Source organism: Callithrix jacchus, chromosome 7, assembly GCF_049354715.1.
Source record: "Callithrix jacchus isolate 240 chromosome 7, calJac240_pri, whole genome shotgun sequence".
NCBI classification, from domain to species: Eukaryota; Metazoa; Chordata; class Mammalia; order Primates; family Cebidae; genus Callithrix; species Callithrix jacchus.
The window spans coordinates 9,784,001-9,807,599 of record NC_133508.1 but is presented as its reverse complement, the minus strand read 5'-3'; the positions used below and the strand labels follow the sequence as shown (position 1 = coordinate 9,807,599).

Below are 23,599 nucleotides of genomic sequence, written 5' to 3'. Positions count from 1 at the left end.
GTGCTGAAGTTCAGAGAGCCCAGGAGAGAGAGGTCAGAAGTTGGATGGGGTAGGAACTGGGGGAGGACCTGACTGTGGGGGCCTGTTTGGGTTTCTGTGGAGGCTTAGACTCTGGGTAGAAATCATTGCAGGGTTTGGGCAGGGCTGTGTGATTGCTTTTGATACACAATTTTTATCATCCTACCTGCTATTTTGAGAGTATACTGAGGGGGGCAAGGCAGAATCAAAGACACAGCCAGGAGGCAGTTGCTGCACTCCAGGTGGGAGATGACAGGGCCTGGCCCAGCGCAGGAGCGGTGAGAGGGTGGGGGTCGTGGCCCGGTGCTATGCAGTTCCAAGCAGTGTCAGCGGGGCTGACTGGCAGACTTGATGTGGGATATGGGTGGTTTGACCTGAGAAACTGGAAGGTCTGGCTTCCACCCACGTAGGTGGGCGCTGTGGGAGATGCAGGCTTGTCGGGCACCGATTTGCAGAGTCGCCTGTGGTTGCAGCTGCCTGGTGTCACCTGCTGTGTGATTCACTCCCTCTGCCCCTTCCCTGTAGGCCGGACCTGTGAGTTCTTCTCACCACAGAATGCTGTTGTGTCCTCACAGTGTCGTCCGTGTATCTGTGCCCTAATCTCTTCTTTCAAAGACACCAGCCTGGGTGGATTATAGTCCACCGTAGTGACCTCACCTCTTTAAACACCGTATTTCCAAACAGTCCCATTCTCAGGCACTGGGGGCCAGGACGTCTGCACCTGGATTTTGGGGGACATGATGCAGCCCAGCTGAGGTCCCAGCCAATGGCAGCATCCTGCAGCTGTGAGTGAGGTGGGCAGGTTCCTGCAGAAGACTCCAGCCCTGGCCCTGGGGCCACCAGACCCTGAGGGCCCAAGAGGAGCAGTCGCACTGTGTCTGCAGGAGTTCCTGGCCACAGAACCCGTGAGCACAGCATGATGCCTGATTATGACGTGTAGTTCCAGGCCCCTGGATGGCTGATTACCCACCATGGTCACTGGATCACACTCGCTGCGGAGTTCTCATATTATCTCAGCTAACCTAAGGTCCCGTCTCACAGATGAGGATACTGAGACATACAGGATTAAATACACTGCCCAAAGCACACATTGCTAAGTGGTGACCCCGACTTGACCGCAGTCTGACTGATTCCTGAGCCATTCCTCCATTAGAGGAGCCCAGTCTGACTGACTCCTGAGCCATTCCTCCACTAGAGGAGGTCTGGGAAAGGCACAGAGACACGTTGCGGAAACTTACGGCTCAAAAGGAGCAGGCCCTGCTCATCCAGCTCTGCACCCCGGGCCTGGCTCTGACCCACACGGGTAGGCAGCTCGGCAGAGGGGAAAGCCAGCTCTGTCACTTTTAACTGCACTTGCCCTCTGGCTGCTGCTTCTTTTTCTTTCTTTCTTTCTTTCTTTCTTTCTTTCTTTCTTTCTTTCTTTCTTTCTTTCTTTCTTCTTTCTTTCTTTTTTTTTTTAGAGAAATTGATTAAGCATTTTTCCTTTTTTCTCTCTTTCTGAAATATATTTCAAGGATACAGTATTTTTATTCTAATGCTCTCTCCTTAGAGAAAAAAAGTGTTATTTTTCACCTATTGATGCAGCAAAGGGGAAGCAGAAGCAGGAGTGCCAAACCTGCCATGTCTTCCTCTCTGCTCCCTCCCAGCTGCAACCTCAGCAGTGTGGCAGTGACTGTGTATAGTATTCCCGCATTGCCACAATTCGGCCCCTTGTCGAGGGCCAAGCTCCCTGCTCTGCCGATGTGCTTTGCTTGGCCCCCTGGAGCTTCAGGCATGGAAACCATGTTCTGCAGGACCAGAGAAATCCCATCCTGGAGCTTCAGACATGGAAGTCACATTCTGTAGGACCAGAGAAACCTCCCCCCACCCCGGAGCTTCAGGCATGGAAGTCACATTCTGTAGGACCAGAGAAACCTCCCCCCACCCCCAGAGCTTCAGGCATGGAAGTCACATTCTGTAGGACCAGAGAAACCTCCCCCCACCCCGGAGCTTCAGGCATGGAAGTCACATTCTGTAGGACCAGAGAAACCTCCCCCCACCCCGGAGCTTCAGGCATGGAAGTCACATTCTGTAGGACCAGAGAAACCTCCCCCCACCCCGGAGCTTCAGGCATGGAAGTCACATTCTGTAGGACCAGAGAAACCTCCCCCCACCCCGGAGCTTCAGGCATGGAAGTCACATTCTGTAGGACCAGAGAAACCTCCCCCCACCCCGGAGCTTCAGGCATGGAAGTCACATTCTGTAGGACCAGAGAAACCTCCCCCCACCCCGGAGCTTCAGGCATGGAAGTCACATTCTGTAGGACCAGAGAAACCTCCCCCCACCCCCAGAGCTTCAGGCATGGAAGTCACATTCTGCAGGACCAGAGAAACCCCACTTCCATCCCACATCTCTGGTTATCAGAGCATCAATTCCAAGTCTGACCTACATCACAGGGCAAGTCGGTCATGAGCACACACTGGCCCATGACAAATGGATTGTCGTGCTTTATTGATGTCAAGGGGGATATAGCGCCACGATTAATAATTTACCCAACAGAGAAAAGCTTTCCTTGTTTCTGTGATGCCAGAGAGCCCGAGGTTTGATTGTTCCAACTCTGAGCACTGATGAGAGAGAGATGCTCACACCTACAGCTCGGATGAAAACCCACAGTAGAAGATTCCCGGTAGCCTCCTCTCTGTGTGCCCAAAGTCATCGAGGGAGGGAACGAAGTTTGTTCTCTTCTAACAAACCATATGAAGCAGACACTTGGTTTTTCTGTTCTCAGAATCGTTTTGCTCCATCCAAACTGCAGGTTAGCTGTTGCATAGGTACCACGGGCACTTGGGGAATGCCGGCTTCGTCTCATTATATTGAGTGGAGGTAAGTGGAGGTAAGAAGATTCAGACACTAACTGGCATTTCCCCCTAAATCTCCATGGAAATGCAGTATCTACTCCAGGGCGCCTCGTGCTGTGAGGCCTTCACACTCCTGTTCGAGGGAAAGGAGGATGAAGGAACGAATGCTGGGGCGAATGGGGTCATGGGTGTCCCTTAACTGCATACTGTGGACATTTTAAACAGCAGGGAAGTTAATCCTGAGCAACTTTTAAAATTCATGGTTTTTATTTGAGTCTTTAAAAAAAGATGTTTTTGGCCGGGCGCGGTGGCTCAAGCCTGTAATTCCAGCACTTTGGGAGGCCGAGGTGGGTGGATCACGAGGTCAGGAGATCAAGACCATCTTGGTCAACATGGTGAAACCCCGTCTCTACTAAAAATACAAAAAATTAGCTGGGCATGGTGGCGCGTGCCTGTAATCCCAGGTACTCAGGAGGCTGAGGCAGGAGAATTGCCTGAACCCAGGAGGCGGAGGTTGCAGTGAGCCGAAATCACGCCATTGCACTCCAGCCTGGGTAACAAGAGCGAAATTCTGTCTCAAAAAATAAAAAATAAAAAATTAAATTAAAAAAAACCATGTTTTCACTTTTGTTTCCTTATCTAATTTTCCTACTGTTTCACTTTCTCTGCCACCTCTCTTACTGCGGTTTCAACTAAATGACTAAGCAAATTAGAGCTTGAGTTGCTTTCCTGGAATGTGAAGAGCTGGAGAATCAGATAAAAGTCAAGGTCCCTCTATCTTCAGCTGCTTCCAGATCGGGGGCTGGAGCTGAGCGGGAATGTCGTGCAATCCCGTTTCGTTCTCGAGCAGGCTGAGTCCCACGAGCATGCCCCCTTGCATCTGCCCTGGGAGAAACTCTAGCAGGGTAGAGAAAATTAGAGAAGAAAGGATATTATTACACGGTGCAATTGTATTTTCATCCTCGAGGCTTGCCGAACGCAGGCTTCTGGGTAAGTCACACAATCCAGGAGAAATAACTGCTTAGCGTTGAGATGACATGTGACAGGCCGAGCTCTCTGCGGCCGTCCCCTCTCCCCCGCCGCCTGTGTGTGTTGTGTGGTCTGGACAGACAACGGCAGGGCAGACCTTCTGAAGCGAGGCCGGGGACTGAGACAGCTCTACCTCTGCAGGTCTCCTGCCTAGAGGCTCCACTCCAGCCAGCAGGGAAGCCAGGATTGATCGTAAGTAATTTGATTCTTGGGCCATAGGTCGTTGTCAAACTGCAGCCTCGAAAAATGGTCTATTGATTTTCTGAGTCAAATAAAATTATGTCAATGTAGAATTAAATAGATAGTCACAAAGCTGTAACATGCCCAGAGATGAGAATACTACACATCAGGTGTGCCTGGCTCTTTTTTTCCATCTGTTTCTTCTTGTTCTTACTGCTATCAAACATACCTAGCATTGCTAAATAAGGCTTGGGAAACAGGCGTGTTTTGTAAATAGCCCATCTTTGTACCAATACGTATCGTGTTTTCATACTCTGAAGTCGCTGGCTTCTTTCTTGTTTTTTTTGTTTTTTGTTGTTGGTTTGTTTGTTTGTTTTTTTGAGGCACAGTTTCACTCTTGCTACCCAGGCTGGAGTGCAATGGCGTGATCTCGGCTCACCGCAACCTCCACCTCCTGGGTTCAGGCAATTCTCCTGCCTCAGCCTCCTGAGTAGCGGGATTACAGGCACTCGCCACTGTGCCCAGCTAATTTTTTGTATTTTTAGTTGAGACGGGGGTTTCACCATGTTGACCAGGATGGTCTCGATCTCTTGACCTCGTGATCCACCCGCCTCGGCCTCCCAAAGTGCTGGGATTATAGGCTTGAGCCACCGCGCCCGGCCCGTCGCTGGCTTCTTTCTTAGCTATTCACAGAAACTCTGCAAGGCACTCCTCACCCTGGATTCAAATTCTGACATCACATCCAAATTATGTGGCCTTGGGCAAGTCAGCTATAAACTCTTTGCCCCATTTCTTCATCTCTAAATTGTAACAATAATCCAAGCTCCCTCAAATAAATCCAAGTGAGAATCAAACCAGCCTGCCCAACATGGTGAAACCCCTTCTCTACTAAAAATATCACATTAGCTGGGTGTGGTGGTGCACACCTGTAATCCCGGCTACTCGGGAGGCTGAGGCAGGAGAATCGGTTGAACCTGAGAGGCATAGGTTGCAGTCAGTCAACATCATGCCACTGCACTTGAGTCTGAGCAACCAGAATGAAACTCTATCAGAAAAAAAAAATCAGGTTAGGTATATGGGTGCTAAGAACTGCATGCACGTGAAACTGCTTGCTGCTGCCCCCATTATTTACTAGAGGAAGACACTGACAAGGCATCCCAGCCCATCCCTGGTCTTCCATTTTCATTCCGTCACAGAGAGGCTTGGGGTGGGATTCATTCTCAGGAATGAAGGCTTGCCTTCTTGCCATCACAATCATCTCTTGCCGTCACGGTCACACCATCAATCACCATAATCATCCCTTTGCCACCTTCTGCAAAAGGGGCCCAGAGTCCTAGGTCTTGGAGCCTTTGCAGCTGCCTCCCTGGGAGGGGTCACTCCGCAAGCTGTGACCTCCTCACCCCACCCCACTGTAACCTTCAACCCCAAACCCCTGTCTTCACACGACAGTCAGAGTGAAGAGGGAAAGCATGATTCAGATGTGTCTGCTATTCCATGCTCCCCAAGGACTCCTCGTGTCTCTGGGGGCAGAAGCCGAAGTCCTCCCACTGGCCTTCAGAAGCCCCACCAACCCACCACTTCGCCCCTCTGACACCTCTCCTACTGTTCTGGGTCCAGCCACCACCTTGTGTGTCTTCAAGTCCTGCAGCCCTCACAGGGGCTCCTCCTGCCTGGAGCACTCCCGCTGTGTCTCTGCACAGCTCGCTCCTCCACCTCCTCACCTCCATGTCCCACTCTCCATCCTCCTTCAGCTGTTCCTTTCCTCCGCAGCACCATCCACCTGCTCCTCCTGACTTCCGTAATTTGTCAGTTTCTCCCAACAAGAGCGTAGACTCCACCAGGGAGAGACTTGCATTTGCTTCGATCCTGCTGGATCCTCATGCCTTGGGACAACACATAGTGGGCGTACTATCAGTGTTGAACAAGTAAATAAAGAAAGGAAGAAGGAAGGAACAAATAGGTGGACAAATGAAACGTTCTGCCAGCAGAAGAAGGTTAGAAAAGACAACATGACATGGCACGGGGCGGGGAGAAAAGGAGATCTGAATTGTGGATTCCCCTCCCTCTCAGGAAGGTGGTTTTATGAGGAACACATGGAGTCAGAATAATCATTGCAGCAGGATTTGCCAGAGGTCAGGGACCTGCCTGCCGGTCTCAGGAAGATGAAACATATAAAATTCACTCACAATCTCCGGGGAGCACAAGGCCAAGGGCATCCATCAGGGAGTCCAGGGACTCACAGACAAATGCCGTCACAGGGTCAATGGAGCCAAGAAGCTGCAGCTTAAGTAAAAACTAAAGAATATTTAGGGGGATGCAAAGGAGACGGAACAGGGACACAGAAATCTATTAGGGTTGTGAAGGGTATTCTCCCTCTACAGCTGGTGTCCCCTTCTCCGTGCTGTCCCAATGCCTCCACCAAATCAGTCACTGCCATTTGTAGACTTGACCATCGCACAGCTCACCGTGCGGCACAGCAGGGCCTGCCCACGCCCTCACGCAGGACACCAGGTCGCCCAGGGCTGACTCCTGATTTCTAGGACTGAAGATCCACTGGCTCCCAATGGCTCAGGTGTCACCTGAATCACCACTGGCTCCTGATAGCTCAGGTGTCACCTGGATCATGGCCCTGTCCAGGAAGTTGAGACTCAGGGTAGCCAGGACGCTCCTGAGAGGCTAACCCTGGAGAACTACTGGGAGCCCAGGCAGAGAAGACAGACACAAAAGACCACGGCCCATGATTTGTGTATATGACGTTCTAGCTGAGGCCAGACTCATCGAGTGTGATGCAAAGCAGTGAGGGGCCATCTGGGACAGACAAAAGCAGAAGATGAACGAGAGAGAGAGCCACCAAGCACCTGAAGGGCAATGAAAACGTTCTGGATCTTGAGGGAACTGTGTACCTGAAATGAATGCATTTTGCTATACCTCAATCACATCTCAACAGTTATTTTATAAATTCAGGGGCAGGTTGGAGAGCTCTTGGGAACAGAGAATTCCCATTTCTACGGTGCACTGGGGAGATGCACTGGGGAGATGGCAGGACAAGCAGAGGGTACCATTAAATTCATACAACAGAGGAGCAAACTCAGACTCCGTGGGGACAGGGTTTGTCCAGTGTTTCTGGGCTAGGACACAGCAGAGCAGCGATTTACTTCTGTTGGTTCTGACTCCAAAGCTCCCTGGAGCTGAGCAGGGGTGACTTTTTGCTGGTGTTTGAATCAGCACAGACACGGTAACTGATAGGAGCTTCACCAAGCAACAGATGTCACGCCTGGTTTCTATAGGAGCAATGTGGTGTATGTGTGTGCATGCATGTGTATGTGCGCACATGTATGTGTACATACATGCATGAATGTACACGTGTGCACATGTGTGTATATGCATGAGCGTGCACTGTTACATATGTTATATATGATATGTAAATCTACAGGTCATTACTGGGTTGGGTCAGACCATCAACATTCAAGTCAAGTAAGAATTCTGTGAGGTAAATGAATACCTTCCACAAACCCAGTTTTCCTGGTGGGTGTTGTAGATCTCCTTCAATTAAGGCAAAGTGCTGGCTGCAGAGCAGAGACTGATTCAGCCACAAACAGGACTTGCGTCATAGACACAGAACCTCTAAGGGGTATAACCCTGTCACTCTACGTTTTTGAAAACAGATATTTTCACAACCAACCTTCATAGTCATCCAAAAGTTCAGCTCATTCATTTGACCATAAACAACTGTCAATACAAGGAACCAAGTAGTCTGGATCTTCTTTAAAATAGCAGACACAGCCATGCGTGGTGGCTCATGCCCGTAATCCCAGCACTTAGGGAGGCCGAGGCAGGCAGATCACTTGAGCTCAGGAGTTCAAGACCAGCCTGGGCAGCATGGCGGAACTCCATCTCTACAAAAAAAAAAAAAAAATGCACAAATTCACCAGGCATGATGGCATGCACCTTTAGTCCCAGCTGCTCAGGAGGCTGAGGTGGGAGGATGGCTTGAGCCCTGGAGGTGGTGGTTGCTGTGAGCTGAGATCATGCCACTGCACTACAGCCTGGGCAACAGAGTGAGACTAGCTCTCCAATAAAAAAAAACCCCAAACCCTACAGATATAATGCATAAACTAGAGGGCCGACAAGCAATTCTTATTCATTACTGAAGACCAGGCATGGTGGCTCAAACCTGTAATCCTAGCACTTTGGGAGGCCGAGGCGGGAGGATCACTTGAGGTCAAGAGTTCAAGACCAGCCTGGCCAACATGGTGAAACGCTGTTTCTACAAAAAGTACAAAAATTATCTGGGTGTGGTGTTGGGCGCTTGTAATCTCAGCTAATCAGGAGGCTGAAGAAGGAATATTGCCTGAACCCGGGAGGTAGAAGCTGTGGTGAACTGAGATAGACCCTACCATTACACTCCAGCCTGGCCAATAGAGCAAGACTCCATCTTAAATAGATAAATAAAATTAAAAAGTAAAGTTATTGGAAATACACAAAAGCTGAAATAGCAAAATAAGCCTTCATGCTTATTACCCACGTTTATAATTCCTCAATGTTTTGCCACACTTGTTTAATTCATTCTCATTTTTTTCTTTCTCTTTTCTGATACATTTTAAAGCAAATCACAGAAACCATGATTTCTCTCATCATGATTTCATGTCTCGGTGTTGACTTCTAGAAAAGTGGGCTTTTTAATATAAACACAATGCTTTTTTTATACCTAACAAAATTAACAATAATCCTTTGGTAAGATCTAATGTAAAATTTATATTTAATGAATTAATAAACTCTGTCACCTGGGCTGGAGTGTGGTGACACAATCTCGGCTCGCTGCAACCTCCACCTCCTGGCCTCAAGCCATCCTCCCATCTCAGCCTCCCGAGTAGCTGGGACTACAGGTATGGGCCACCACCGAGGTTCAAACAAAGTTGACATCTTAATTGTGGTCCTTCCATTTCTTTTAACTAGACTATTTGTCCCTTCTGTTTTCATGCCACTAATGTCCTGAAGAAGTCAGGTGGGTTACCCTATAGAAGCCCCAACTTTCAGGGGTATCTGCTTGCTCAGGGCTTCATTAGATTTGGGGTGGGCCTGTGGACTGAGTGCTTTCCATTGAGCAGGTGTAGGTCCTGATGGTGCCTGAACTGTCATCTAAATATTGAATTCATTAGAAAACTTCTGAGCCTCGCCCCCCTGCTCATAGGAAAGCATCACACAACCTGGAGTTTAGGTCTTGGTGACTCCTCTGAGCTCACTGCCTGCTCACCCCATGCTTGCCTTCCACTGTGGGAAGGGGAGTAAGGTCTTCTCCTGGAACTTTCCAATGTGACCTCTTGTCCAGGCTAAGCCACATCCCCCAGGATGTTTCTGGGTAGGGTGGCCTGCAGGAGAGTCTCCTGTGAGGTCCAGGGGAGGAGAAAGGGGTAACAGCCAGCCTGAGGCACCCACGCATTGTCACAAGCTCAGCTGGACAGCATGTCCCCTCCATCTTCTCCCAGTCCCCTCCAGCGCCCACAACTCCAGGTGTGAGTCCACTCCAGGCTGAGAGGCTCCAGCTTCTGCAGGAGCACGGGACTCCCGGGCTTCCCAGACACCGCAGGTCCCGCTCCAGCTCCTGGGTTCCAAGTCGTTCTTGATCTTCTCCGCCTTCCCTCCTGCTTCCTGTCTCCATGGCTGTGCTGTGAACTTCAGGCTCCGGGATAAGATGTGAGGCAGCAGCCTTATAAAAACATCACACCAGGGTTTGACACGAAAGAGATGAAACCACTCGACCCCCACTATAAATGAGTGCATCGATATTCTCATGTAGATACACATTTTACATCCTCTCTGACTAAGCCCAGGCTGAAGCATCCTCACCAAGGGACCCTCCAGCCACTCTTCATACCCTGAAGCTTTCTTTCTATAACTTTTAGCAAATACCACCAGGGGGTGTGGCAGACAGGACCCACTGCCTCAAAAGATTCTGTCCCATCTCCTTCCTATAGCTTGACTTCCTGAGCAGGTGGGGTGAAAGGTGAGGGCTGCAGCTTACAAACTCCTCCTCAGCCTGGGAGAACACTGGCCTCGCTGCCCAATTCCTCCTGGAGGGGCCAGTGTGGGCCTTGCCTGGTCCAGTGTTAGCATCACATGTGACCCACAGGCTGAAACTGACCAAGTGACAGGCGAATTCAACGCTCGCTGGTTTCCTTCGGGTTTGTCGTTTGCCCTTTCAGCTCGGTTCTGTGTCTACCGGATGTTTCTCTCAAGCCTGCACATTTCTTGTCCCTGCTTCTCGTCTTACATCTGGGGAGTTCAGGCCACCCTATAGCCGGTATGAAAAATGCTTTGCCAAAAACATGAGCCTGTTGAGGAGAGATTCAGCAGGCCATGAGGGAATGAAGATCAGCTGAGCACAGAGGCGTGCGGGCAGCTGCGCAAGTGAAGAAGGGGACGTGCACTCCCTGCAGAGAGCAGCCATGCCCACGCACAGAGAATGACAGCAACACAGGTCCCGAGGACGATGAGCACCGCCCAGCCCAGGCAGAGGAAGGGCGGAGGGGAGCAATCAGAGCCCAGGGGCACCACCTGGGGCATTTAGGATTCAGGCAGGTCAGGGGGGTTCTCAGATGAGGAGAGGAAACACTGGTGCAGATAGGAAGGCCGTGGGAAGGGGGAGCCTGGAGGCATAAACCATTCGTGTGACTGTTACAGTGATGGAGAGGGGACAGGGCTCTGGATCACATCTTGCACCCCAAATGTGCACCCCAATACACATCTTACACCCCAATGTGCACCCCTGATACCTTACATCCCAATGTGCACCTTTAATACAGCCCTTCCACACAAATGTGCACCCCTAATCTATACCTTACACCCCAATGTGCATCCCAATACAAACCTTGTACCCCAAATGTTTACCCCAATCCACACCTTACACCCCAATGTGCACCCCAATACCTTACATCCCAATGTATACCTCTAATCCAGCCCTTACACCCAGATGTGTACCCCTAATCCACCCCTTACACCCGAATGTGCACCATTAACCCACACCTTGCACCTCAATGTGCACCCCATTACACACCTTGCAACTTGATGCCTAATACACACCTTATCTCAGCTACCAGAGAGCCCAACCCAGGACAATCATGAACATTTGAATTCCAAGCCCTGGGCAGACCCAGGATGCTGGGGCAGCTTCTCACACATAGCACACAGCAGCTGGTCAGAGGCTGTATTTTGAGGCATGAGTATTTTTGAACAAGCTCTAAGAGAGATCTACCATAAATACTAAATTATATTCTTCAGTGAATGTATAAGTAGGTAAATAGTAGTAATAATTTATGATAAGCTGTTCTATGACCCACCTAACAGTCTCAGCTCTATGTTGCTGGTGATGAATGTGGAAACATTATAAATGACCTTAAAATATCAACTACGGTTAGGAATAAATTAAAGTGATATATAATCCCCTCTGCCATAGTCCACTCCTGTTATTGTTTGAGGTTCACTGAAAATGTTAGTACTTTAAGAACTCAATTCAGGAAGCCACCGGGGATTTATCAAGAGGCAGAGTTTAGGAACAAATCACTTAATGGTGTCCCTGAATGCGTGACGCCTCCCAGGCGATGCACACAGCTCTTGATTTGTCTGCCAGGAATTCTGAGTTAGCTCAGAGGTCTTCATCCCTGTCACCAGCAATTGCAGGATCCAGCCTGTGTGAACAGGTCAAAGCCCTAGGAAGGCCAAGTATGTGGCTGCCTTGATGCATGGCTGCCTCCTGACACAACATCCTCTGTCTGAATAGACTTTCCTGTGAATGTCCCTGGACACTGTGAGCCCTGAAAGCAGCCACTCTCCTTCTACACAACAGCCTGATGTCCACGCCATCAAAATCACATCGGGGAAGAAGAATGTTTTTACCGCCACCTAATTTAATGCCGTTTTTAAATGCCATCTTTCCATCTTTTGCCTTTACTTTAAATAATAATAATACCATCACAAAACTTTTCAACAATTAACACAGGAGACTACGGTGAGTTTCAGCAGGGCAGGCTAAAAGTGTTTATGCCATTTCCTGAGTCATTGATGAGTCCACAGGCCACCACCAGCCCGGGGAAACGCTATTAAGAGCTCGGGAGTGGAGGGGGAAGGCTGTGAGCCACAGGCTTCCGCTAATTGCCACCCTCTTGATTTTTATTTTCTCCAAACTTTAAGTCAGGATGAGAACCCCCTGGAAAACTCACAAGGCGCTTTCCATTTGCAACCTTTACATAAGAAGGATCTTAACGTGTGAAAAATTTGGGGAAAACTGAAATTAGGGAGACATGGACTGGGAAAGGAAGAGAGAAATAGAGCAGTGGCAGGATGTCAAGCGTGAGCCTGTGGGTCCTGCAGTGGAACAGGGTTCGGCTCTTACAGACGAGGCCTATAATTAAGAGATCGGGGTGTGAGCCCAGGCGCTGTGTTCAGCAAGTGTGACTCCCTGTTACTGTTACCCAGAACATCTCGCCTTCATCCAAACAACCTACAGCAGGCTAATCACATTCACACTGATAATAGTAATAGAGTTAAGAGAGCAGACACACAAGAGCAGATCAACGGTGCCATCTTCCCCGCCTAATGTCGCCTCTCTTTTCCTTTCCTTCTCTTTGGCTCCGAGTTCTGACTTGAGACCTGGCCCCACATTTTCACAGCGGGGCCGGTGGTCAGCTGTGGTCCAGGGGTGGCTCCGACCAGCTGTGCCCTGGGCTCCGTCTCCGCCAGCCATGGCTCAGCAGTGGAGTACAGCAAAGAGGCATTTGATCTTTTCCTGGGCTCTTTCATTTGCAGAAGGGGCTGGGAACAAACGAAATGAAAAGCGTGTCTTGGAGCAAGAGGTAGTGACAAGGGAATAAAACCAAGAAGCCCGCAGGTCGCACAGCAGGCAGGCAGCCACTTCCCGTGGGTGTGCAGGGCTGATGTGCAGAGAAGTATCGATCCTCTGTGCTCTGTCTCATTGGCAAGGTGGTCACAGTCTGCATATTAACACACAGCCTGAGCTGCCTGCAATGGACAGCAGCACTTTGGTCCTGGAACCCTGAGAGCAAGTGTCATATCTGGTTAAGGTAAGGGAAACTGTACTGGACTCAATTGTACCCAGCAAGTATTGTAGGGGTAAAGTTGCTAAAACTTAATTCCATGGAATGCCAAGAGACTGAAGTATATAAGAATTGAAACCAAAATCTGTAAACACACTGGTTGCCACCAGTTAAAGAGATTGTGTCCATTCATTGGCAAAATTAAAGAAAAAATTTGGTTGCTTTTCTTTTGAATAAAACACATTATGATATTAAATTCAGAACTTGGCTGCCTCTTAATATATTTTAAGCAATTAAAAAAAGAAAATCTTAAGTGGATTTCTTTAATTCATGGAGATTTTTTCCTCCATAGCTTAGGAAGTTGTGTTTCTGGAAGACATGATTTGTGCACAGTCATTTCCAGCTATAGATGTGACTGGCAATGTTGACAGCATGATTACATGGCTCAGCAGAACTTCAGCTCAGTACAGTTCACTAACACAGGCACCAAATGTGCACGCAATAGAATCACATCCTCTCACAGCACGTGCTATTGGCTGTTCTTTTGGTCTGGGTGGTGCAGCTAGATATACATTTGAGGACAATGACTGTCTCTGCAAAAATTCAAACTACTCTTGGCATTCAATAGTTTGACAACAGCGAGTGACACGGTTTCAACCAGTTTTTCTTCTGACAGCTGGAGGACTGGCGTTAGTTATTTCTAACTACAAATAAAACTCAATTCCTTGAGGCAAGTTTCTCCAAATTTAATCTAATCTTCTGGCATATGGTTTATGATCTCTCCAGCCAGTTTGTGATGGGTGTGGCATCTGGGCAGGGTTAGGGTGCTGAGGCCACAGCTAATTCTGAATGAAACCGAAAGGGAAGGCTAAAGGCTAGGGACTCTGGGATTCTCGAGGACAGGTGTGTCCTGTGTAGGTGGAGCTTAGAGCTCCAGAGGACAGGTGAAGCTGAGACACAGAAGCCAGAGGCACCATCCACTGTAAGATGCTGCAGGCACAGAACCAAGAACACCGAAATGGGTGGGGTGGCTGTGTGTATGCATTGTTCCCAATGGCCAAGGATGGCGCCTTGATGGGCAGGTAGAAAACAGGCAGTGGATGCAGGTGGCCACGGCCATGAAGGTCAGGATCAAGGGCAGAGGGTGACAGTGGAAGGTGGAGGAGGGCGGTAGTGGAAATGGCACTGCCTGGAGCAAACCCTTCCTTGGGCATTGTTGAAAACTCACAGCTGCAACAGAGAGTGACAAGAAACCCTAACCGATTTAATATATTCGTTCTACACAGTTTGTAGTGTTTAGCCACACACTGAAAGCAGATATCCAGGCTGGACCACCACATACTATGACGCATGGATGCTGGTGTCTCTGTCTGCCTCTGTATATTGGAGTAAGGGGTGAATCAGGGACACATCCCATTAAAAATATATGAAAAGAAAAAGAAAGTTTCAGGAGCTAGAGATGCTATCTTTAAATGGAAAAAGCCGTTCAGAAAGATCACTTGAAAAGAAACTTCAGACCAACATCTCTCCTGAAATCTGGTATTGCTAATACCTGCCCAGTAGCCATTCAATATTAGTGCAGTTTTCAAGGCCCTAGAATGTAGCAAACCACACTTGTTGGGAATGTCCCAAGGTCCATTGTTTACTACCAGCCATAGTGAGCTGTTTCCAGTCGAAGACTCTGCCTCGGTCCACCCCACGGATGCTGTGAAGGCAAGACCCAGGTGCAGGGGAATTCTTCCGGCGTCATCAGGCTTAACCTCAAACCGCCTCACTCAAAGGACGTCATTTACAGACTATGCTCCAGGGCCCTCAGGTGCTCCACCGTGGACCTAGGGGATATTCGGGGGTCTGCATACATGTAGAAGGCGACAGGCTGGGGGAGAGGAGGAGCTGGCTGACTCCCAGGGCCCTGCCTTCATCAGCATGACACCCTGTCCCGTAATTTAGATATTACACTTTTCGGTAAGATTTATTTGAAAGAAATAGTGTCATAGCTTCAAAAACATTTGAAACCTGTTCTAACCTTCAGCCATTGTTTTCTCTTACACCCAGTCCCTCCTTGGGTAGCTCTGGGTCCGTGGCCTGTTACCTTAGGGGAAATTTTTAATAATCTGGTCAATGTTAAAATGATCATACAATGAGAGGTAAACAGGGACAGTGGTCAGACTGAGTTTATTTGAGGCTTGAATAAGTTATTTAAATAAAATTTACTGTTTTCAGACATACTCTGTAATGTAAGCAGTGCTAGTGAGGGACGTGGTGATTCGAAGGAACGTACGTACCCAAAAAATTACCAATCCACAAAATAAAAATTAACAAAGATACAAGTGCACGTATTTACAAGAATCGTACTTAGATATTAAATTCAGCTGAAGTTTAAAATAAGAGCGCGTGATATAAGATGGAATTCTATACCTACGATGGGTATTGTACTTACTTCTGTTCCATGTTATTGGGCTTAAAGGTATTTCAGAGAAAGTGGTTCAAGAAATAAAGACAGAAAACAAAGGGTAAGACAGAGAGGCGAGATAAAAAGAAAGAAGTGAAGGAAAATACAGGGTCAGGAAATTCGGAGATGAATGTTACTTTCAATATCCTGCTGTTCACCTGGGCATTATGTCACAGTGACTTATCATCTGTTATCCTGGAACCTTGACAGGTCAATTAATCACCATCCAACAAGTCTCCTCAACTTCTCTTAGGAACCTGGAGACATTCTGCTCTGAATGGTATGCCAGGGCTAGCCCTATTGGTGGAAAGATTGTATTTTTGGAAGCTGCTTAGAAGAACTGTGTCCCTAGGTACACCAGCTCAAGATTGGACCGGGGATGAATTCTGATACCCGGGAAAAAAAGGTTCATGTTTTAAGAAAAGGCTCAGCTTATTTCTACACAGACTTTAAATTATTTCTAAATGGGTTATCTAAGGTATTGTGTGCTAAAAAATAGTTTGTTCTCTAAATAATTAAAATGTCTTCCTGGCTTAGAATTTTTTACTTACTTAGCAAGTGCTTTAATTACAGGTGGTAGGAAGTTCAGCTCAATGTGGTCTCAATCTCTGTTATTGCAAATTCTGATTGAATATACTGAGAATGATTCGATCTTTAAAATACGGTAAATGGCTGACTATTTGCTGCTCAAGATCTTCAGAGTTGCTGCACTCTCCGCTTGCCCAGAACTCACCGTCTCCTCTTGGTCAGTAGAGGTTGATATTTGGGTACATTTCATTTTCCCCTGTGTCTTTAAGGCCATGCTATCTGGAAATATCCAGAATGATACACATGGGCTAATGCAAATTAACTTTTTCATGATACTGCACATGGAGAAAACCATTGGAAATAATGTGTCCTCCCATGTGAAGGGGAAAAAGTTTGAAGAACATAGACAGGGTCCAGAAAAGAAGGAGACATTATAAACTTTAAAAGTAGCTAAAGTATCATTAAATACAATGACTGATTATAGTTACACCTGGCAGGTAAAGGCTGGGTTGTTATTTCTAGTATCTAAAATATTTTAAAGAAGCTGGACGTTATGATGTCATGCATGGAACCAAACCTTCTTCTTGATCTGCAGCAAGAGAAGGTCTGGTTAAGCACAGGAGGAGATGCTTGAAAAGCCAGGACAAGTGAAATAAATTGTACAATTCAGCCTTTTTTTTTTTTGAGACGGAGTTTCACTCTTGTTACCCAGGCTGGAGTGCAATGGCGTGATCTCGGCTCACCGCAACCTCCGCCTCCTGGGTTCAGGCAATTCTCCTGCCTCAGCCTCCTGAGTAGCTGGGATTTCAGGCACGCACCACTGTGCCCAGCTAATTTTTTGTATTTTTAGTAGAGATGGGGTTTCACCATGTTGACCAGGATGGTCTCGATCTCTTGACCTCATGATCCACCCGCCTCGGCCTTCCAAAGTGCTGGTACTACAGGTGTGAGCCACCGCCTGCCTTTTTTTTTTTTTTAAAAAAAAGACATTGTCTCACTCTGTTGCCCAGGCTGGAGTGCAGTAGCACAATTTCAGCTCACTGCAACCTCTGTCTCCTGGGTTCAAGCAATTGTTATGTATCAGCCTCCCAAGTGACAACAGATGTGCTTGGTTAACAGTACCTAAGTGGACATAGAAAATATGCCATCCGATGTGAGAAGAAGCTGAAGGATCATTGAAGGCAGCCTCCTGTGTTGGCCCCACCTTTCTAATGAGTGTACTGAGACTAGGGCTCCATTGACTTTCCTCAGGTCACATAACTAACAGATGGTCAAGCAGCTGTAGAACCAGTTTCCAACAACACTGATCCTTGACATGAAAATCCTTGAATGCTGGAAGTGGAAAGGTGTTCTTCAAACGCAGCCTGCCTTCTTCATTTCTGATCTTAGTAATAATGGTAGATGGTGCTGTCTTGGAATGCTAGGCTTGCCAAACAAAATGGTGCAAGCTGGGCGGCTGAAGCCAGGGGACTCAGGGTGCCACAGTCCGGAAGGGAGGAGACCGTGCTCCAGATGCTGTCAGAGTTCATACCTGGTGTGGCCTCTGCCTTTGGGTTGCAGAAAGCCACCTTCTCCCTGTGAACTTACGCCCGTGTGCAAGGAGAGAGACAGAGATCTCTGATGTCTCTTTCTCTTCTTATAAGAGCACCTGTTCCATCAGATTATGGCCCCACCTTCCAGCTCAATTAACCTTAGTCACCTCCCCAAATCACCTAACTCCAGATACATTGCGGTTTAGGACTTTCCACATATAAATTTTGGAAGTGACACAATTCAGCCCATAAAAAGCACCTGGTGTTTCAGACACTGATGACAGGTTTTCTTTTGTTGTTGTTGTTGTTTTAACTTACTAATTGACATATTGTTAAGCAAATTACAAATTAATTTACAAAATTGATAATTAAATTACTAATTGGATTATGACAATATCTATTGTCATCCCCATTTTACAGATGAGAAAATGGAGGCATAGCGCATTCTAACAACTTGCTCGTGGTCCTCTGGAGCGTTGAGCCAGGTTTCGGGTCGTGGCAGTCCAGTCCAGAGCATGTGTGTGCTCACCCGCTGACTATGCGATCTCTCTTTACCCCTCTTTTGTGTTGTGGGATATCACAACAGGTCCTAGTGCTCCTCATTTAGCACATCTGTCTATTCGTCAGATTCCAGAGGAAGTTAGTTTCCTAATGTGAGATCTCATGGGGTGAGTCCATCTGTCCATGGCCCCATTTTCCCAACATGGTAGAATAAGGGGTAGGATCACATTCCAGCTCCATCAGCCTGCATAGCAACCTTGCCCATCATCCACAAGGCTGCTGCCCCATCCACAAGGCAAGCTCCCGCCAGGTCTTCTCCAGCTCCAGCTGCACTTCTGAACATGGATCATCCTCCAAACCTGCTGCGTGCTGCTCCTTCAGTCCACACATCCCCACACTCCCTTCTTTTCCAGATGAGGTATCTGCCTTCCTGGACAGATTTCAGCAAGATTCGGGGAGCACAAACCACACTGTTCTTGTTGTGCCCACTCACCCCTCTCTTCATGCTTGTTCAGAATATCTGCCGCCTGCCCTGCACCTTTACAGTTCATTTACAACTTATTCATCATCCCTTCAATGATAGACAGAGACTTCCTGGAGGGTAAAGGTTGTGTGCATGTTATTTTTGAATGCCTAGTTCCCAAATTCAAGCTGGAGTAGACTGGACAGTATGTGTTGAATGAGTGGTTGCTCAGGTGTCGCATTTTGTGTTGAATGCATTTTTTGTAGCTAACCTAAGGAAAGCCAGTTGAAATTCAACTTTGTTGGCATCTTCCTATTAGCCAGAAGCAGGAACAGAGGCCATCTCTGTTGAGGTCCCTGAGTGCAAGGGACATAGCTCCTCTTGGCATGTGTTGCTGGATAAACAGAACTCCAGTAAAGAGTTTGCGTTTATGATTTTATTTTTATTTTGTTTATTTTATTTTGCTCTTCTCATCTTTAAAAATGAGAAGAGTTGCTCCATTGTTCTAAAAGTATTGTGTGTCCTTATTAACATTGTCTTCGGAATATATCGTTCTGTTGTTTATCTCAGAAATAATTCTGCCTCTAGAATGCATACACCACAGGTTTACAACACGGTTCTATAGCAGAAATAATAATATGTGATTGCAGCGTCACATTCATGTAGAGAAACCCGAAATCTGTGCCTATGGCATGCAATTGATGAATGTCCTCTCTGTATGAATTTTATTGGCAAGTAGTAATAATTGATAGCTAGGCAGTTCTTCACTGTCTTCAAAGCATTATCACCTTTTTAAATTTATTTTTCTTAGAGAAATGTGTGAGGTGTTTGGAAAAATGGGGCTTTTTTCTTCCATTCTACCCGTAAAGATGTCAGAACCTAAAGACCTTTACAGACCATGGAGCCAGTCTTAGAGCCTCAGTGAGACTGCTTCCTCTACACAAAGCTGCCCTCATTCATGTAAAGCAAATCATAAACTTTCTCTTTCAGCTCTTAAAGATAAAATTCATATCCAGAAAATGCGTAGATCCAAAATGATTAGAAAATAAATGGCTCTATTGCTTGTTCAGAAAATTGACACCAAAAATTTGGTTTCTATTACACAAAGTCATGGTGAAAATAATAATTTCGAACTGTGTTTCTACCATCAGTTAAAGAGGATCCCAAATGTTAGCCAGTAATGCCTTTATTCACTCATTTATGCAGCTTTGTCGTGCCGTGAGCAATGGCACTTCACAGACAGAAAAGGCACCAGCTTCAAGCACTTAAAAACCTGCCTGTACGCGAAAGTACAGCAAAGATCACACGTGTAATCCATGAGGCAAGGCAAAGATGAGCAGCCGTATCATTCGCAGAGAAGGTCAGGCTTGGTTTGTGTGCCTGGTTTAAATGAATTCTAGAGAAAGAAAACTGCTCTTAGGCAGCGGAGAAGACAGCGTGCTAAGGAATATAATGCTGGGCATCAACTTCCTTGCCTTTCACACCATCGTCTGTTCCCTAATGATCGCTCCTCCCACTACCAGACCATGAACTTGGCCCACAGCAAATGTAGTCGGCCCAGCAGACCACGCAGTGCCTGGGAGGCTTAGAAGGCACTCGATGAATGCTTGTTGGTGAGATGGCTCATCTTAAGATTGGCATGAACACTACTGCAGAAATCCACAGCACCTGTGAGCCCTGGAAGAAGAAGAAAGCAGCCTCTGTGGACAGACGCCTGCAGGTCCAGGGCTACGGGCACTTGGTGTGTGGCTTCAGTTCATCTCTAAACAGCTCCAGGAGGACAGGAGGACCCTCGAGGAGGCGTGAACCACAAGAGGTGGGAATCCCGGTGAAGCAGAGCATGGCCCATCTGTGTGGGAGCTCAAAACTCCTACTCCCAGAGTGGAGCTTCATCTCGTCCAGGCCAACATGCCTCCGTGCTGGACTCGGTGTGGGCGGATGCAGAGACGAGGGCTCACGCTCGCAGGACCACCGGGGAGGCGGCCCTACAGCTCCAGGAAGGCAGGTATTGTATGTTGTTTTCCCCGAGTAGAGAGAGGTGGCAACAAAACATTGGCGTCAACTTGGTATCTCAACATTCTGGTCGCCAACGATAAAAATTTGGCACTTTGGGGTTCATTGGTGATGCATTACTTTTCCTCCAAACTTAAGTATTTTGTCTACAATAAAAAGTGAAGAGTTAGGTGATTTTCTGAAGTAGTTCTTTGTACAGTCAGAGCATCCGCTCAAAGGCTCTTCATGCCTCCATCCGAAATTACTTAAATAAATGCTTTGACCTTTCACAGCCCTAGGCAGACCCAGCCTAATGGAAGCTCCAAGCAGGCTCCCTCTGGTCAATGCTCGCTTTCCTTTTCATTTTCCTAAAGTCAGGTTTTTGGCCCAAGTAGCCTGTGTGTTTGTGTCTGGGGGTGATGTTTTAAATAATTAATAAAGCTTATTTTCAGTCGAAAAGACAGCAAATAGATGAGGGGCAGTGAAGTGAGATGTGGCCAACTCTTAGTCACTCAGCCCGCTCGGCTGCAGGAAGATTAAAGTCTGGCTGGGAAGGCTTTTCGAGGTCAGGATACTCTGCAGAGAGGCTTCAGTGTTTTCTTAAAACTGAAGATAAATATTCACAAGAGGCACGGGTGATAAGAAATGTCACAGCAACCTTTGTCTTCAAGGGAGTCACAAAACAAGCCAGAGAGACCAATAATTCTCTCAAATGAGGAAGCAAAAGGCTTTGTGTCTCCCTTAAAAAGCAGTTTCTGAACAACAGCAATTTTAGCTCCAAAGAGGCTCGAATAGATTAGAATACTCTTGGCTTATCCACGAGTGATAGAACCTTAGACTGTGACTAAGAAGGGCTTAGGTAGATAAATATCTCTCAAGAGGTCATTATCATCTCAAACCACTGAATTTATCCTTGGGATTTTCATTCTTAAAATCATCCACACAAGGCAGTTCACCCACTGCAATGACAAATTTGAGTGACTAGAAATCTGATTATCTTTGCGACCTCTAAGCCATGTGTAAGAAACTCATCACATTTCTCAGATGCTTATTTTATTATTAAAGTCGTGGTGTTTAAAGAAGTCTTGGGGCAATTTTGGTTAGAAGCATTAGGAGCCAAATCCTTGCCTTTAATAATACTTCCAGCGTAACAAGCTTACGGAGAGCTGGTTAATGTGAAGCGCCAGGCCTCACTCACACCGGCTCCCTTTAATCGCATTCTGTCTGGCATCCCACATGCGCCTCTTACAGGGCTGGAGGAATTCTGACCACTTCCAGCAGACAGGGACTCACAGGGCTAAATACATCTCAAACACCTGCTGCTCACAGATTTGTCTCTGGCTCACTGGGGGATGTTCTCTTTTCTCCAAGAATCACCCACATTTTCTTGCTGCACAGCAGGTAGGCTGGCAGTTGCACCTGCTGCAGGCTGGGGATGTGTTTTAGGAGGTCTGTGAGGTCACCCCTTGTCACAGGAAAGGGGGGCGCGCTGGTCTCTGCCTTCCTGCCTCTGTCACCCTGCCAGGCAAGCCAGGTCCCTCAGAGGACACCGTGTATATCCTGGCACACGCTCCCTTGCCCATTTCCCTCGAGCAGTCCGGAAGCCCTCGCTCTCCCTTCCATAGAGGCAGCACACCCTATTGAGTACAGGGTGGCCCCGGGCAGACTGATTGCTGGCTGTGGACACCGTCCTCGGTGTGGGTCAGATGTCTGTATCCAGAACTCATTTAACAGGCTACCCAGTGGCTACTGATGCTTTAGGCATCTGAAAACTCAGTCATGAAACATCCAACTGATAGGGTTCTCACACAGCGGCATCTTTTTCTGTCTATATAAAGAGAAGAGGGCCGGGCGCAGCGGCTGACTCCTGTAATCCCAGCACTTTGGGAGGCCGAGGCGGGTGGATCACGAGGTCAAGGGATCGAGACCATCCTGGTCAACATGGTGAAACCCCGTCTCTATTAAAAACACAAAAAAATTAGCTGGGCACGGTGGTGCGTGCCTGTAATCCCAGCTACTCAGGAGGCTGAGGCAGGAGAATTGCCTGAACCCGGGAGGCGGAGGTTGCAGTGAGCCGAGATCGCGCCATTGTACTCCAGCCTGGGTAACAAGAGCGAAATTCCGTCTCAAAAAAAAAAAAAAAAGAGAGAAGAGAACATTTAAAAACAAGTGGCGACTTTCAGGAAAAGAGCCCAGCTTGCCCCATCTGGTTTTTGGTTTTGTTTTTTAAACAGGCTAGATTGGGTATTGTAGCCCTTTGAATTCATTCTTGATTTAATCTTCTTTTTCTTTTTGCCTCCATTTTCACAAATGGATATGCAGACAAGATCAGCCTGCTTTCTCTGAAGTTTCTAAGCAACTTGAATTGAAATACTACATACAGCCAGCCTCATGCTCTCAAACGAGCTTCCAGGACTTACTGCTGAATTTGCCTGAAAACATCCTGTAAGGATGCAGTATTTCTTATGAAATTTGGATCAGTGTGATGCCCACATTTGATTGCTGATTACAATACCTGGGAGCTTTTTTCTTCAGTGTAGATTAATGGTTGCCACTCTTGGATTTCCAACTCAATAAAATATTTGTATTTTTATTATCACTTAGAGAGAGGGTATAATCTCTGCAATGGTGTTCACTAAGTCTCTACTAGAAATAACTTAATTCATTCAAGGAAACATCTTCCTTTCTCTTTTCCTTCCTTTCTTCTCCTCTATTTTTTCTTTTAAAATACACATTTATAAGATACAGGTGATATTGGAAGAAAATAAAGGACAACTTATTGCTGGTGTTCACATGAGTCTTCTCATAAATCTATCCAATAGTTTTCCAGATAAGCAAGATAAAGATATCGCAACGGATAAGAAAATAGAAGCTCAGAGAATTTCAATCATCACCAAAGTCACGTAGCTAATGATTGGCCAAGCCAAGATTCCTGACCAGGCCTGGATGATTTCAGGGTCTTCAATCTTTCTGCTCTGTTACATTGCTTCAAATATGAAGAAATGAAGAAACTCTGA

At 47.1% G+C, this 23,599-nt stretch overlaps 2 long non-coding RNA genes across 2 annotated transcripts in view; one reads left to right on the top strand and one right to left on the bottom strand.

Moving 5' to 3' along the window:
* Positions 1–2,491: 2,491 nt before the first annotated feature.
* On the bottom strand, positions 2,492–6,121 carry LOC128932538 (uncharacterized). The gene is made up of 2 exons (XR_008482460.2): positions 5,786–6,121; positions 2,492–3,752 (listed from the first exon to the last, which is right to left on the bottom strand). It is a non-coding gene; the product is annotated as an uncharacterized LOC128932538 (long non-coding RNA).
* LOC118155250 (uncharacterized) overlaps positions 3,642–23,599 on the top strand; it is a 31,143-nt gene continuing 11,185 nt past the window's right edge. Inside the window, exon 1 of the long non-coding RNA XR_004745477.3 lies at positions 3,642–4,076. This is a non-coding gene — a long non-coding RNA (uncharacterized LOC118155250). The remainder of the gene's footprint in view (positions 4,077–23,599) is intronic.